The sequence below is a fragment of the Anas acuta genome, chromosome 1 (genome assembly GCF_963932015.1).
Source record: "Anas acuta chromosome 1, bAnaAcu1.1, whole genome shotgun sequence".
NCBI classification, from domain to species: Eukaryota; Metazoa; Chordata; class Aves; order Anseriformes; family Anatidae; genus Anas; species Anas acuta.
The window spans coordinates 127,720,145-127,732,611 of NC_088979.1; the positions used below are offsets into that span (position 1 = coordinate 127,720,145).

Here is a 12,467-nt window from a genome sequence, read left to right on the forward strand (position 1 = left end):
CACAGGTCTAAAAATAATTCCTTCTCCACAACCATCATCTCCTCATCCACCACCGTCTAAAACGACGTCATTGAAGGTCTCTTCCAACAATAGTGATTCTATGTATCCTCCTCCACCACATAGAATCATGGAATATCCCCAATTGGAAGGGACATATAAGGAACACCAAGTCCAACTCATGGTACCACAGGTCTGAAAATAATTTCTCGACCACCACCACCGCCTCATCCACCACTGCTAGCACAATGAAATTTAAAGTCTCTTCCAACAATAATGATTCTATGTATCCACCTCCACCGCATAGAATCGTGCAATATCCCCAGTTGGAAGGTACATATAAGGATCACTAAGTCCGACTCATGGTACCACAGGTCTAAAAATAATTCCTCCTCCATGACCACCACCGCCGCCTCCTCCACCACCGCTAGAACAATGATCTTTAAAATCTCTTCCAACAATAGTGATTCTATGTATCCTCCTTTACCACATAGAATCATGGAATATCCCCAGTTGGACGGAACACATAAGGATTATCAAGTCCAACTCATGGTACCACAGCTTTAAACATTATTCCTCCACAACCTCCATCAACTCCTCCTCCACCACCGCCGAGAACGAAGTCCTTCAAGTTCTTTTCCAATAATAATGATTCTATGCATCCTCCTACGCCGCACAGAATCATGGAATATCGCCAGTTGGAAGGGACATATAAGGAACACCAAGTCCAACTCATGGTACCACAGGTCTAAAAATAATTCCTCCACCACCACCACCACCACCTCCTCCATGACTGCCTCCTCCACCTCCAAAAAGTAGAATAATGACCTTGAAGGTCTCTTCCAACAATAATGATTCTATGTATCCTCCTCCACCACATAGAATCATGGAATATCCCCGATTCGATGAAGAACATAAGGATCATCAAGTCCAACTTATGGTACCACAGCTTTAAAAATTATTCCTCCGCAACCTCCATCAACTCCTCCTCCACCACCGCCTAGGACGATGATCTTTAAAGTCTCTTCCAACAATAATGATTCTATGTATCCTCCTCCACCACACAGAATCATGGAATATCCCCAGTTGGAAGGGACTTATAAGAAACACCAATTCCAACTCATGGTACCACAGGTCTAAAAATAATTCCTCCACCACCACCACTTCCTCCTCCATCACCACCTAGAACGAAGTCCATAAAGGTCTTTTCCAACAATAACGATTCTAGGTATCCTCCTCCACCACATAGAATCATGGAATATCCCTAGTTGGAAGGGACATATAAGGAACACCAAGTCCAACTCATGGTACCACTGGTCTAAAAATATTTTCTCGAACACCACAAGCAATTCCTCCTCCACCACCGCTAGAACAATGATCTTCACAGTCTCTTCCAACAATAGTGATTCTATGTATCCTCCCCCAGCACATAGAATCATTAAATATCCCCAGTTGTATGGGACCATAAGGATCACCAATTCCAACTCATGGTACCACAGGTCTAAAACTAATTCATCCTCCACCACCACCACTACCGCCTCCTCCACCACCACTAGAAAAATGATCATTAAACTCTCTTCCAACAATAGTGATTCTATGTATCCTCCTTTACCACATAGAATCATGGAATATCCCCAGTTGGATGACAAACATAAGGATCATCAAGTCCAACTCATGGTACCACAGGTCTAAAAAACATTCCTCCACCACCAGCACCACCTCCTCCTCCAACACCGTCTAAAAGGATGACATTGAAGGACTCTTCCAACAATAATGAGTCTATGTATCCTCCCCCACCGCACAGAATCATGGAATAATTCCAGTTGAAAGGTACACATAAGGATCATCAAGTCCAATTCATGGTACCACAGGTTTAAAATAATTCATCCTCAACCACCACCACCACCGCCTCCTCCACCACCGCTAGAAAAACGATCTTCACAGTCTCGTCCAATAATAACCATTCTAGGTATCCTGCTCCACCAAACAGAATCATGGAATATCCCCAGTTGGAAGTGACCCATAAAGATCCTCCTCCAGTACCATCTCCTCCTAATCCTCCTTCTTCTCTTCCTCTTCCCTTCCCCCTGCTCCTCCACCACCTGCTCTTCTGTCACCTATTCCTCCACCGTCGCCACTACGGCTGCCGCCTCCTTCACCAGCACCACAGCCAACACTGCTGCCGCCTCCACCACCACCTCTTCCTTCTTCTCCTCCATGACCATTTCCACCTCTGCCTCCTTGTTCTTGTTGTTATCGTCATCCTCCTCCTCCTTTCGCTCCTCCTTCTCTCCCACTTTTCTTTCTCTCCCTCTCCCTCCTCCTCTCTCTCTCCCTCCTCCTCTTCCTCTCCCTCCTTCTCTCCCTCCTCCTCTGTCTCCTCTGCCTACTCTTCTGCCTCCTCCGCATCCTCTGCCTCCTTCTCTGCCTCCTCCTCTGTCTCCTGCGCCTTCCCCTCTGCCTCTCCCTCTCCCTCTCCCTCTTCCTCTTCCTCTTCCTCTCCCTCTCCCTCTTCCTCTCCCTCTCCCTCTTCCTCTTCCTCTTCCTCTTCCTCTTCCTCTTCCTCTTCCTCTTCCTCTTCCTCTTCCTCTTCCTCTTCCTCTTCCTCTTCCTCTTCCTCTTCCTCTTCCTCTTCCTCTTCCTCTTCCTCTTCCTCTTCCTCTCCCTCTCCCTCTTCCTCTCCCTCTTCCTCTCCCTCTCCCTCTGACTCTCTCTCTTCCTCTCCCTCTCCCTCTCCCTCTCCGTCTCCCTCTCCGTCTCCCTCTCCCTCTCCCTCTCCCTCTCCCTCTCCGTCTTCCTTTCCCTCTCCCTCTCCCTCTCCCTCTTCCAGCTGCTGCACCATGTGCCATCCCAAACGCTCTGCCTCCCACTGCCACCCTTCGGCCCTTAGATAGGGATTAGGCACACCCTCTCTTTATGACGTAATTGTTGCAAAACAGCTAACAGTCGCAAGCCAGCCAATCACGGGACAGGCAACGTATCCCAGGGAGTCATGAAGATGCTAGGACTAGCCAGCTGCTGCCTTACAGAGCCACGGTGTATGGTCCTACTGAGTCACAAACGGAACTAGAACTACATGTATGAGTGGTGGGCAGCGTTCGTGACCTGACCATCCCACAGAAGCCACCTTTACACACCTGGTTCCTGGCAATTGCTCCTGACATCTCTGGGCTCAAGGTCATTGATACCACCATGCCCTTCTCAGGGGCACAGACCATAAGGATGACCAATTCCAACTCATGGTACCACAGGTCTAAAAATAATTCCTCCTCCACCACAACCACCACTGCCTCCTCCACCACCGCTAGAACAATGATGTTTAAAGATTCTTCCAACAATAGTGATTCTATGTATCCTCCTCCACCACATAGAATCACGAAATATCCCCAGTTGGAAGGGACATATAAGAAACACCAAGTCCAACTCATGGTACCACAGGTCTAAAAATAATTCCTCCACCACCACCAACACCACTTCCTCCTCCATCACCACGTAGAACGAAGTCCCTGAAGGTCTTTTCTAATAATAATGATTCTATGTATCCTCCTACACCGCACAGAATCATGGAATATCCCCAGTTGGAAGGGACACATTAGGATCACCAAGTCCAACTCATGGTACCACAGGTCAAAAAAAATTCCTTCTCCACAACCATCATCTCCTCATCCACCACCATCTAAAACGACGTCATTGAAGGTCTCTTCCAACAATAATGATTCTATGTATCCTCCTCCACCACATAGAATCATGGAATATCCCCAGTTGGATGGGACCATAAGGATGACCAATTCCAACTCATGGTACCACAGGTCTAAAAATAATTCCTCCTCCACCACAACCACCACTGCCTCCTCCACCACCGCTAGAACAATGATGTTTAAAGATTCTTCCAACAATAGTGATTCTATGTATCCTCCTCCACCACATAGAATCACGAAATATCCCCAGTTGGAAGGGACATATAAGAAACACCAAGTCCAACTCATGGTACCACAGGTCTAAAAATAATTCCTCCACCACCACCAACACCACTTCCTCCTCCATCACCACCTAGAACGAAGTCCCTGAAGGTCTTTTCTAATAATAATGATTCTATGTATCCTCCTACACCGCACAGAATCATGGAATATCCCCAGTTGGAAGGGACATATAAGAAACACCAAGTCCAACTCATGGTACCACAGGTCTAGAAATAAGTCCTCCACCACCACCACCGCCTCCTCCACCACCGCTAGAACAATGAGAGTTAAAGCCTCTTACAACAAAAATGATTCTATGTATCCTCCTCCACCTCACAGAATCATGGAATATCCCCAGTTGGAAGGGACATAGAAGCATCACCAAGTCCAACTCATGGTACCAGTGATCTAAAAATAATTCCTCTACCAGCACAAGCACCTCCTCCTCCACCACCGATGAGAGCGATGACCTTGAAGGTCTCTTCCAACAACAATTATTCTACGTATCCTCCTCTACCACACAGAACCATGCAATATCATCAGTTGGAAGGGACCCATAAGGATCATGAAGTCCAACTCATGATACCACAGGTCTAAAAATAATTACTCCTCCACCACCACCACCACCGCCTCCTCCATCACTGATTCCTACACAATCAAAAAATTGAAGGATGACCCTAAAGGTCTCTCCCAACAATAATGATTCTATGTATCCTCCTCCACCACACACAATCATGGAATATCCCCAGTTGCATGGGACTCATAAGGACCATCAAGTCCAAATCATGTTACCACAGATCGAAATATAATTCCACCACCACCACCACCACCTCCTACTCCACCACTTCTATAACAATGATCTTTAAAGTCTCCTCCAACAATAAGGATTCAATGTATCCTCCTCCACCACACACAATCATGGAATATCCCCAGTTGGAAGTGACCCATAAAGATCCTCCTCCAGTACCATCTCCTCCTAATCCTCCTTCTTCTCTTCCTCTTCCCTTCCCCCTGCTCCTCCACCACCTGCTCTTCTGTCACCTATTCCTCCACCGTCGCCACTACGGCTGCCGCCTCCTTCACCAGCACCACAGCCAACACTGCTGCCACCCCCACGTCCACGTCCTCCTTCTTCTCCTCCTCCATGACCATTTCCACCTCTGCCTCCTTGTTCTTGTTGTTATCATCATCCTCCTCCTCCTTTCGCTCCTCCTTCTCTCCCTCTTTTCTTTCTCTCCCTCTCCCTCCTCCTCTCTCTCTCCCTCCTCCTCTTCCTCTCCCTCTTCCTCTCCCTCTCCCTCTCCCTCTCCCTCTTCCTCTTCCTCTTCCTCTTCCTCTTCCTCTTCCTCTTCCTCTTCCTCTTCCTCTTCCTCTTCCTCTTCCTCTTCCTCTTCCTCTTCCTCTTCCTCTTCCTCTTCCTCTTCCTCTTCCTCTCCCTCTCCCTCTCCCTCTCCCTCTGCCTCTGACTCTCCCTCTTCCTCTCCCTCTCGCTCTCCCTCTCCCTCTTCCAGCTGCTGCACCATGTGCCATCCCAAACGCTCTGCCTCCCACTACCACCCTTCGGCCCTTAGATAGGGATTAGGCACACCCTCTCTTTATGACGTAATTGTTGCAAAACAGCTAACAATCGCAAGCCAGCCAATCAGGGGACAGGCAACGTATCCCAGGGAGTCATGATGATGCTAGGACTAGCCAGCTGCTGCCTTACAGAGCCACGGTGTATGGTCCTACTGAGTCACAAACGGAACTAGAACTACATGTATGAGTGGTGGGCAGCGCTCGTGACCATCCCACAGAAGCCACCTTTACACACCTGGTTCCTGGCAATTGCTCCTGACATCTCTGGGCTCAAGGTCATTGATACCACCATGCCCTTCTCAGGGGCACAGAGAGCAAGCTGACCAGGAAGAAAAACAGCCACAGAGTCAGGGAGATTGCAAGGACCTGTTTATGTTTTTCAGAAGCCCGTGCTCAAATCACACAATCACATAATCAGAATCGCAGAATCACAGAAATTACAAAGTCAGGGTAGGAAACGTCCTCCTCCTCCTCGTCCTTCACAACCTCCTTTTACTTAGTTCAAGGACACTGTGGCCCTTTAGTGTGTCCAGAGAAAGGCTATGAAGCTGGTGGAAGGCCTGAACACGAGTCCTGTGAGGAGTGGCTGGGAGAACTGGTGTTATTTAGCCTGGAGAAGATGAGGCTCAGCAGAGACTTGCAATTCTACCAGGAATGTAGCGATAGGACTGTAGCGATGGCCTCCTCTTGCACCAGGGAAGGTGTAGGTTGGAAATTAAAATACATTTATTCTCAGAAAAAGTAGTGAGGCACTGGATTGAGTTGCCCAGCAATCTGGTGGAGTCGCCGTCCCTGGAGGTGTTTAAGGAGCACCCTCAGTAAGTTTGCAGATGACACCAAGTTAGGTGCGTGTGTCGATCTGCTCGAGGGTAGGAAGGCTCTGCAGGAGGATCTGGATAGGCTGCACCGATGGGCTGAGGTCAACTGCATGAAGTTTAACAAGGCCAAGTGCCGGGTCCTCCACCTGGGGCGCAACAACCCCAAGTAGAGCTACAGGCTGGGAGAGGAATGGTTGGAGAGCTGCCAGGCAGAGAAGGACCTGGGAGTGATGGTGGACAGTCGGCTGAATATGAGCCAGCAGTGTGCTCAGGTGGCCAAGAAGGCCAACGGCATCCTGGCTTGTATCAGAAACAGCGTGACCAGCAGGGCTAGAGAGGTGATCGTCCCTCTGTACTCGGCTCTGGTGAGGCCGCACCTCGAGTACTGTGTTCAGTTTTGGGCCCCTCGCTACAAGAAGGACATCGAGGTGCTTGAGCGGGTCCAAAGAAGGGCGACGAAGCTGGTGAGGGGCCTGGAGAACAAGTCCTACGAGGAGCGGCTGAGGGAGCTGGGCTTGTTCAGCCTGGAGAAAAGGAGGCTCAGGGGCGACCTTATCGCTCTCTACAGATACCTTAAAGGAGGCTGTAGAGAGGTGGGGGTTGGCCTGTTCTCCCACGTGCCTGGTGACAGGACGAGGGGGAACGGGCTAAAGTTGCGCCAGGGGAGTTTTAGGTTAGATGTTAGGAAGAACTTCTTTACTGAAAGGGTTGTGAGGCATTGGAACAGGCTGCCCAGGGAGGTTGTGGAGTCACCATCCCTGGAAGTCTTCAAAAGACGTTTAGATGTAGAGTTTAGGGATATGGTTTAGTGGGGACTGTTCGTGTTAGGTTAGAGGTTGGACTCGATGATCTTGAGGTCTCTTCCAACCTAGAAATTCTGTGATTCTGTGATTCTGTGAAGGAGGGGTTGGATCTGGCGCTTTGGGACATCGTTTAGTGTGTGATGTTGGTAGTAGCGGGATGGTTGAACTGTGATCTTGGAGGTCTGTTCCAACAGTAACTATTCTATGATTGTAATCTGGCTCCTGCTGCCCGCTTCTCCAATCCTTCAGTTTACACTTCCTTTTTGTTTTACATGACACCCTTTGCAAAGGACTCGGGCTCGTGCACGTGTGCAGGCCGTCAGGCACACCATTTTGGGGGACAGCAATCACACTTCAGCGCTTGCAGGCGCTAAGCCAGGTACGCTGCCTGTGGCCGCGCCCCTGGCCCGCCCCTCCCGCCGGAGGGGCAGGGCCGTGCTGGCAGCCGCTTCCTGGAGACCTCACTTTCCCCAGGGCGCCTGCTCTGCTCTCCACCGCCTCCACGCGGGCGCAGCCGGGCCGTGGAACGGGTCCGGAGCGGGCTTGCGGTGGCCGTTGCCGGCGCCGTTGGCAGCGGGGCGGTGGGGATGAGCCCGCGCCCGGCCCGGCCCAGGGGACGCGGGCGGAGCGACGCCGCGCCTCAGGCCGGGCCCCAGCAGCCCGCTCGCCGCCGCCGAGCTCGGGGAGCGCCGCTGACCGGAGCCGCCCGCTCGGGCCCTGCTGGCCCCTTTTTACTACTGTCTTCAAACAAGTGTTGCAGGCAGTCAGGTGTTTTGCTGACCCGTCATTGCTGTGGCATTTCTTCTCCGTCTGACAGCACTATATGCTATTTTGAGTGGAGTCTAGGCAGAAGTCACTGTTCCATGATGTCCTTTCTGTATTTGTGCCTTTGGGTGGAGCACAGCCTTCATCTGTCAATAACCCCAATCACTCCTTGCCGGCAGCAGCAGTAGCTGCTGAGGCACTCTGTCATGTACCCTAGTAAGTGATTTTAACTGACTAAGTGGATTTTTTTGTTTCTTAATAAGTCTCTAGATTGTTAATTATATTTTCCATGTCATCTTCAGATTTGTTTCTGAATTACTATCTTTTGACAGTGGTCGGTATTTAGCATGTGTGACCAGACATGTCATTTGACCACTTTCTAATGTGTCAGCAGGATCTGGCCAACTATAATTTAAGCCTTTTTGGTGTACTGTGGATTTTGTGGATTAGACAGATTGTTATCTAATGCTGCTGCATCAGCACCAGACCAGACCCTCTCGCAGCCAAACCCCCCAGGAGGTGTTGGTGAGCCAGGTGACAACTGAGCAGTGCTTCTGCTCTTTTCTCCCAGCCTTGCTCTGGCTCTGGCTGGTGGAACGCTGCACCAGGCAGCTACCCCATCCTCTGCTCCCTTCCCTGCATGCTCCATGCCCTAGCTCCATGCCCCTGGGATTACCCTTCTCTGCTGTGGCATGTAACGTATATGTAACATCCAGCTGCCTCTGACAAGAAAACAAACTTTCAGGTCAAGGCAGCAGCATGTGAGAAAAAGCCACCCTGCCACATCTCAGGGAGGATTTTTCTTCATCTATCCAATTTCAAAGTGTGTACCAGGTGGAGGAAGAAGCAGTCAGGGCTACCCTGGGCCCTAGGTACCTGCAAGGAAACAACATTCATTTGCAGAAGCAGGGAGCAGAGAAGATGCAATGTTTTTTGTTGTTGTTTGTTTGTTGTTTGCTTGTTTTTTTGTTTGTTTGTTTGTTTGGTTGTTTTTTTTCTGCTGCAACACTCCCAACATTGGAAAGCAAGCCTTGAGTTAATATGAAAGGATGGCAGGTCGTCTGTACTGCAATTTCTAAACACATTTTGCACAGTTCTATATAACTGTTCATGGTTGGAGTCCAGACAATGTACTAAGATGGCAAGCTTTGATCTCTGCAAGGCTTGACATTTAAGCACACAGGCTAAAAAAACTGCAAGCAGGTAGGCAAGCTATAAGGAAACCTAGCTGCTAGCCCTAACAGCAGACTTTATAGGCTCTTTTCCTTTAGATTCCTTTGATTTATCAGGAAAGCTGCAGTTAATACCAGGCACAATGCTAGTTTCCTTCTGCAGTATAGACCTGTGAATTTCCCTAGGCCTTGTTTCTTACACAAGGAGTAAGACAGGTGGCTGTAGAGATGTTTTAATAACTGCTGCTGGGCATTTAAAGTAATTGTTCCTGGCTGTGGTTTCCTGTTTGGTACCAATGATGATTAAGCTAGTCTAAGCTTCCTCTCCCCTCAAATATTTTCCCTCTGTCCTACTGACACAGCTGTTTGTGTGTCTGCACAGTGAGTTGGATCAGGGGCTGATGTGGCTAAAAATAACCAAGCGTATTGTGGGGGACTATTACTCTTCAGTCACTGACATTTTCCGATCTGCGTCATGATGTGGTTGCACATACAGCTGCCCTAGCACAGTCAGCGGAGCATGGGAATGCCTGACCACAGAGGGCAATGGGAGAGGAGAGGGACCCTCAAACTGATACCACTTTTGAAGAACATGCAGGTGGAGCCACTGCCTCAGTGAGAGGAGCAGGGTAAAACACCTACAGTACAGCTCTGCTGCTTGAAGATCCTTAGCAAGAGAGGAGCGCTAATTCCAGCTGTGTAATGTACTTGTGGAAAATAGAATTCATAAGCTGGTCCTCCTTCCTTGGAAATATTTATTGTGTGCATTAAACAACAAAAAAAACATGACACAGGACAGCAGCTCTTTTTATGCCTTTTCTCTGCTTTTTCTTTGATTGTTGCTGCTCCACCAAGGCAGTTGTTTCATGATGTGGATTGCATGGTGGTAGTACCAACTTCAGGAACCACTGAGCTCTCTGGATGTTTGTGACCACCATCCCCAGACTGCATTATTCCCTCACATGTGCCAGCACTGCTGTTTGTGGAGCTGTACTGAGCCCTGGATCAGGGAAGCTGTCCAAGTTAAAAATAACCCAGTGAGTGGCTGGGGATGGCAAAAGCTTCCATCGTCCAATGTAGTCTGCTCACAAGTCAGCGAGAACTGAGCAGTTGCAGGAAGGCAAGAAAGTGCAGCTTCAGAGATACTTATTTTCTACAAGAAATGTCAGCTTTTCAGCCAGTTGAAGGAGCCTTGTGAATGAGGAGAGAGGAATCCTTTGACCATGGTCATATGTGACAAGAGAGCAAACTTCACCATGCACAGTCACTATCACAAAATCTCTTCACATGAGCTTTACTTTAGCAGTCCTCGACACGATGGGTTTGCAGCAAAAGCTAATGATAACATACTTTAAATTGCTTGGTGGGTGTATGTTGTTTATTCTATGGATTAGGGAAAGGGTTACCATGTTTTTTAAGTGCTGGAAGGACACTGCAGGTATGGGGGCTATGCTAGCACCAAATAAGATATTCTTCACAGATACAAGTCTAATAGTTTAGTGTCACAGAGTGAAGTATCAATCTGTTGATGTATTCCAGAAGAATACTTCTTCTTCTCAGCTCTAGAAAAACAAAACAGCTGCTGGCAAGTGCCAGCACCAGCCTATGTGGTCACACTAGAAGTGAGGTGATCTTCATCTACTTACATGCTTAGAGAGGAACATCTGTAATTATTAATTGTCTTTTATTCCAGGCCATATCTGGGTTTCTTCTGGCCTTTCTCTGCAGTTCATAGTTCTTGCCTCCTGGGATGAATATTTATAAATATCAGGCATTTCCTTTTTCTCCCCTCCTACTTGGGACTTGGCACTTCACAGCATCCTTCCCAGGAATGCCCCTGCTGGGAGCTGGCTGGCTCAAGCACTGATAGCAATGAAGGTGAAACCTTGAGAGCTTCGGAGCCTGAGGAATTTTCGGATCTTCTTGGGTTACATTTCCAGAGACAGGAATTCACCCTTTCTTCACATGTGTTACTTGCTCTGTGCGCACTCAGATGGAAGGTCCAGTTGAAACCCACAGTTATATTAATGTTAGCAGCAACATCACATAGTACACACTCCTCCCCAGGATACTAGATTGTACCTAGATGTGCAGCTACATCACATATTACCCCCAATGAAAGCAAGTAACTGAGTTGCACTGAATGAGCTCACAGCAACCTCTGTGCTTAGAGTAAGCCTGAGATGCAACATCAATGTCCATTGTGCTAAGCAACTGCTTAGATTTCAAGGGTACAGGACAAATACCATCATATTCTGACTTTTTTTTTCACATATCTAAGAATGTGAGGACCAGTGTTCCATGATTTTAACTCTTATTTCTTTAGACACAAGAAAAAAATGTTCTGTTCAACCCCACCACATTCCCATTGTGTTACTTTTTCCCTTCTTGTGACAATTATTAAAAGATCTCTTTTGAACAAGGCAGCTTGTGTTTTCCAGTTTGACCCTAGGGTCACGTATGGTTTGATCATACATCCAGTGAATTCAGCAGATGCCTACAATCTCCCTAAAGCATAGTTTACATAAACTATGTTTTACTTGGTATTTCTGCCTACCTGAAGGCATAGAGAAAAATGGAAGTTCAGCTGTTAAAGAAATCAGACAATAAATGAAATTGGTGGCCCAGCAGAGACGTCTTTTTAAACGCAACAGCCAGGTGCAGAGCTGTGGGAAGCAATTTATCAGTCCCTGTCCTAGTACCAAAGATCTTCTGCAATGGCTGGGAAGAGGCAGATCAAATGACATTGGTCTGTCAAAATCTCTGCCTTTCATAAAAAGCAGGTGAGGTATGTGTTATATGTACTTTTGGGTCATATGGGTTAAGCACAGAGAGGCTGCTCTTTTGTGAGGAACAATGACGCAGGATCCTCCTCTGTGGTTCTCTGCTGAAAGACAGGAAAGTGCACCCTCCTGAACTACAGCTAGGTAGAATTTAGTGGTATTTCCGTGAAGGTCAGCTTGAAGTAGAGACAGAGCAGGTAGTTGCCCAAAGCAATATATGACCAGTAGCAGGAAAAAAAAAAAAAAAAAAAAAAAAAAAAGGTCCATATATGAGGGAGCAATTATCTGGGGAACTGGAGGATGATGACTCTTCTCACATACAGCTGTTATCCTCTCCAAAGTATCTAGTTTTCCCAGCAGTCTCAGGTGTAGAGAATCCAGCTCCTCAATCTTTCATCTTTCTTCCTAGCAGTTCATTGCATTTCAACTTCTTCTAATCCTTTCCTTCATGTGGTGATGTGGTTCACCCTTCACCCCTGAGAAAACAAAATGCTTAGAGACGCCTTTACTTTGACTTTATTACACTTCCTAGTAATGTCATGCCATTATAACACTTATTCATGCTCAGGAAAGGGGCATAGGCAGATATGCT

At 47.9% G+C, this 12,467-nt stretch overlaps 1 long non-coding RNA gene across 1 annotated transcript; it reads left to right on the top strand.

The window, feature by feature from the left end:
* Positions 1-7,256: 7,256 nt before the first annotated feature.
* On the top strand, positions 7,257-11,514 carry LOC137841596 (uncharacterized). The gene is made up of 2 exons (XR_011088671.1): positions 7,257-8,136; positions 10,786-11,514. It is a non-coding gene; the product is annotated as an uncharacterized lncRNA (long non-coding RNA).
* The last annotated feature ends 953 nt before the right edge of the window (positions 11,515-12,467 follow it).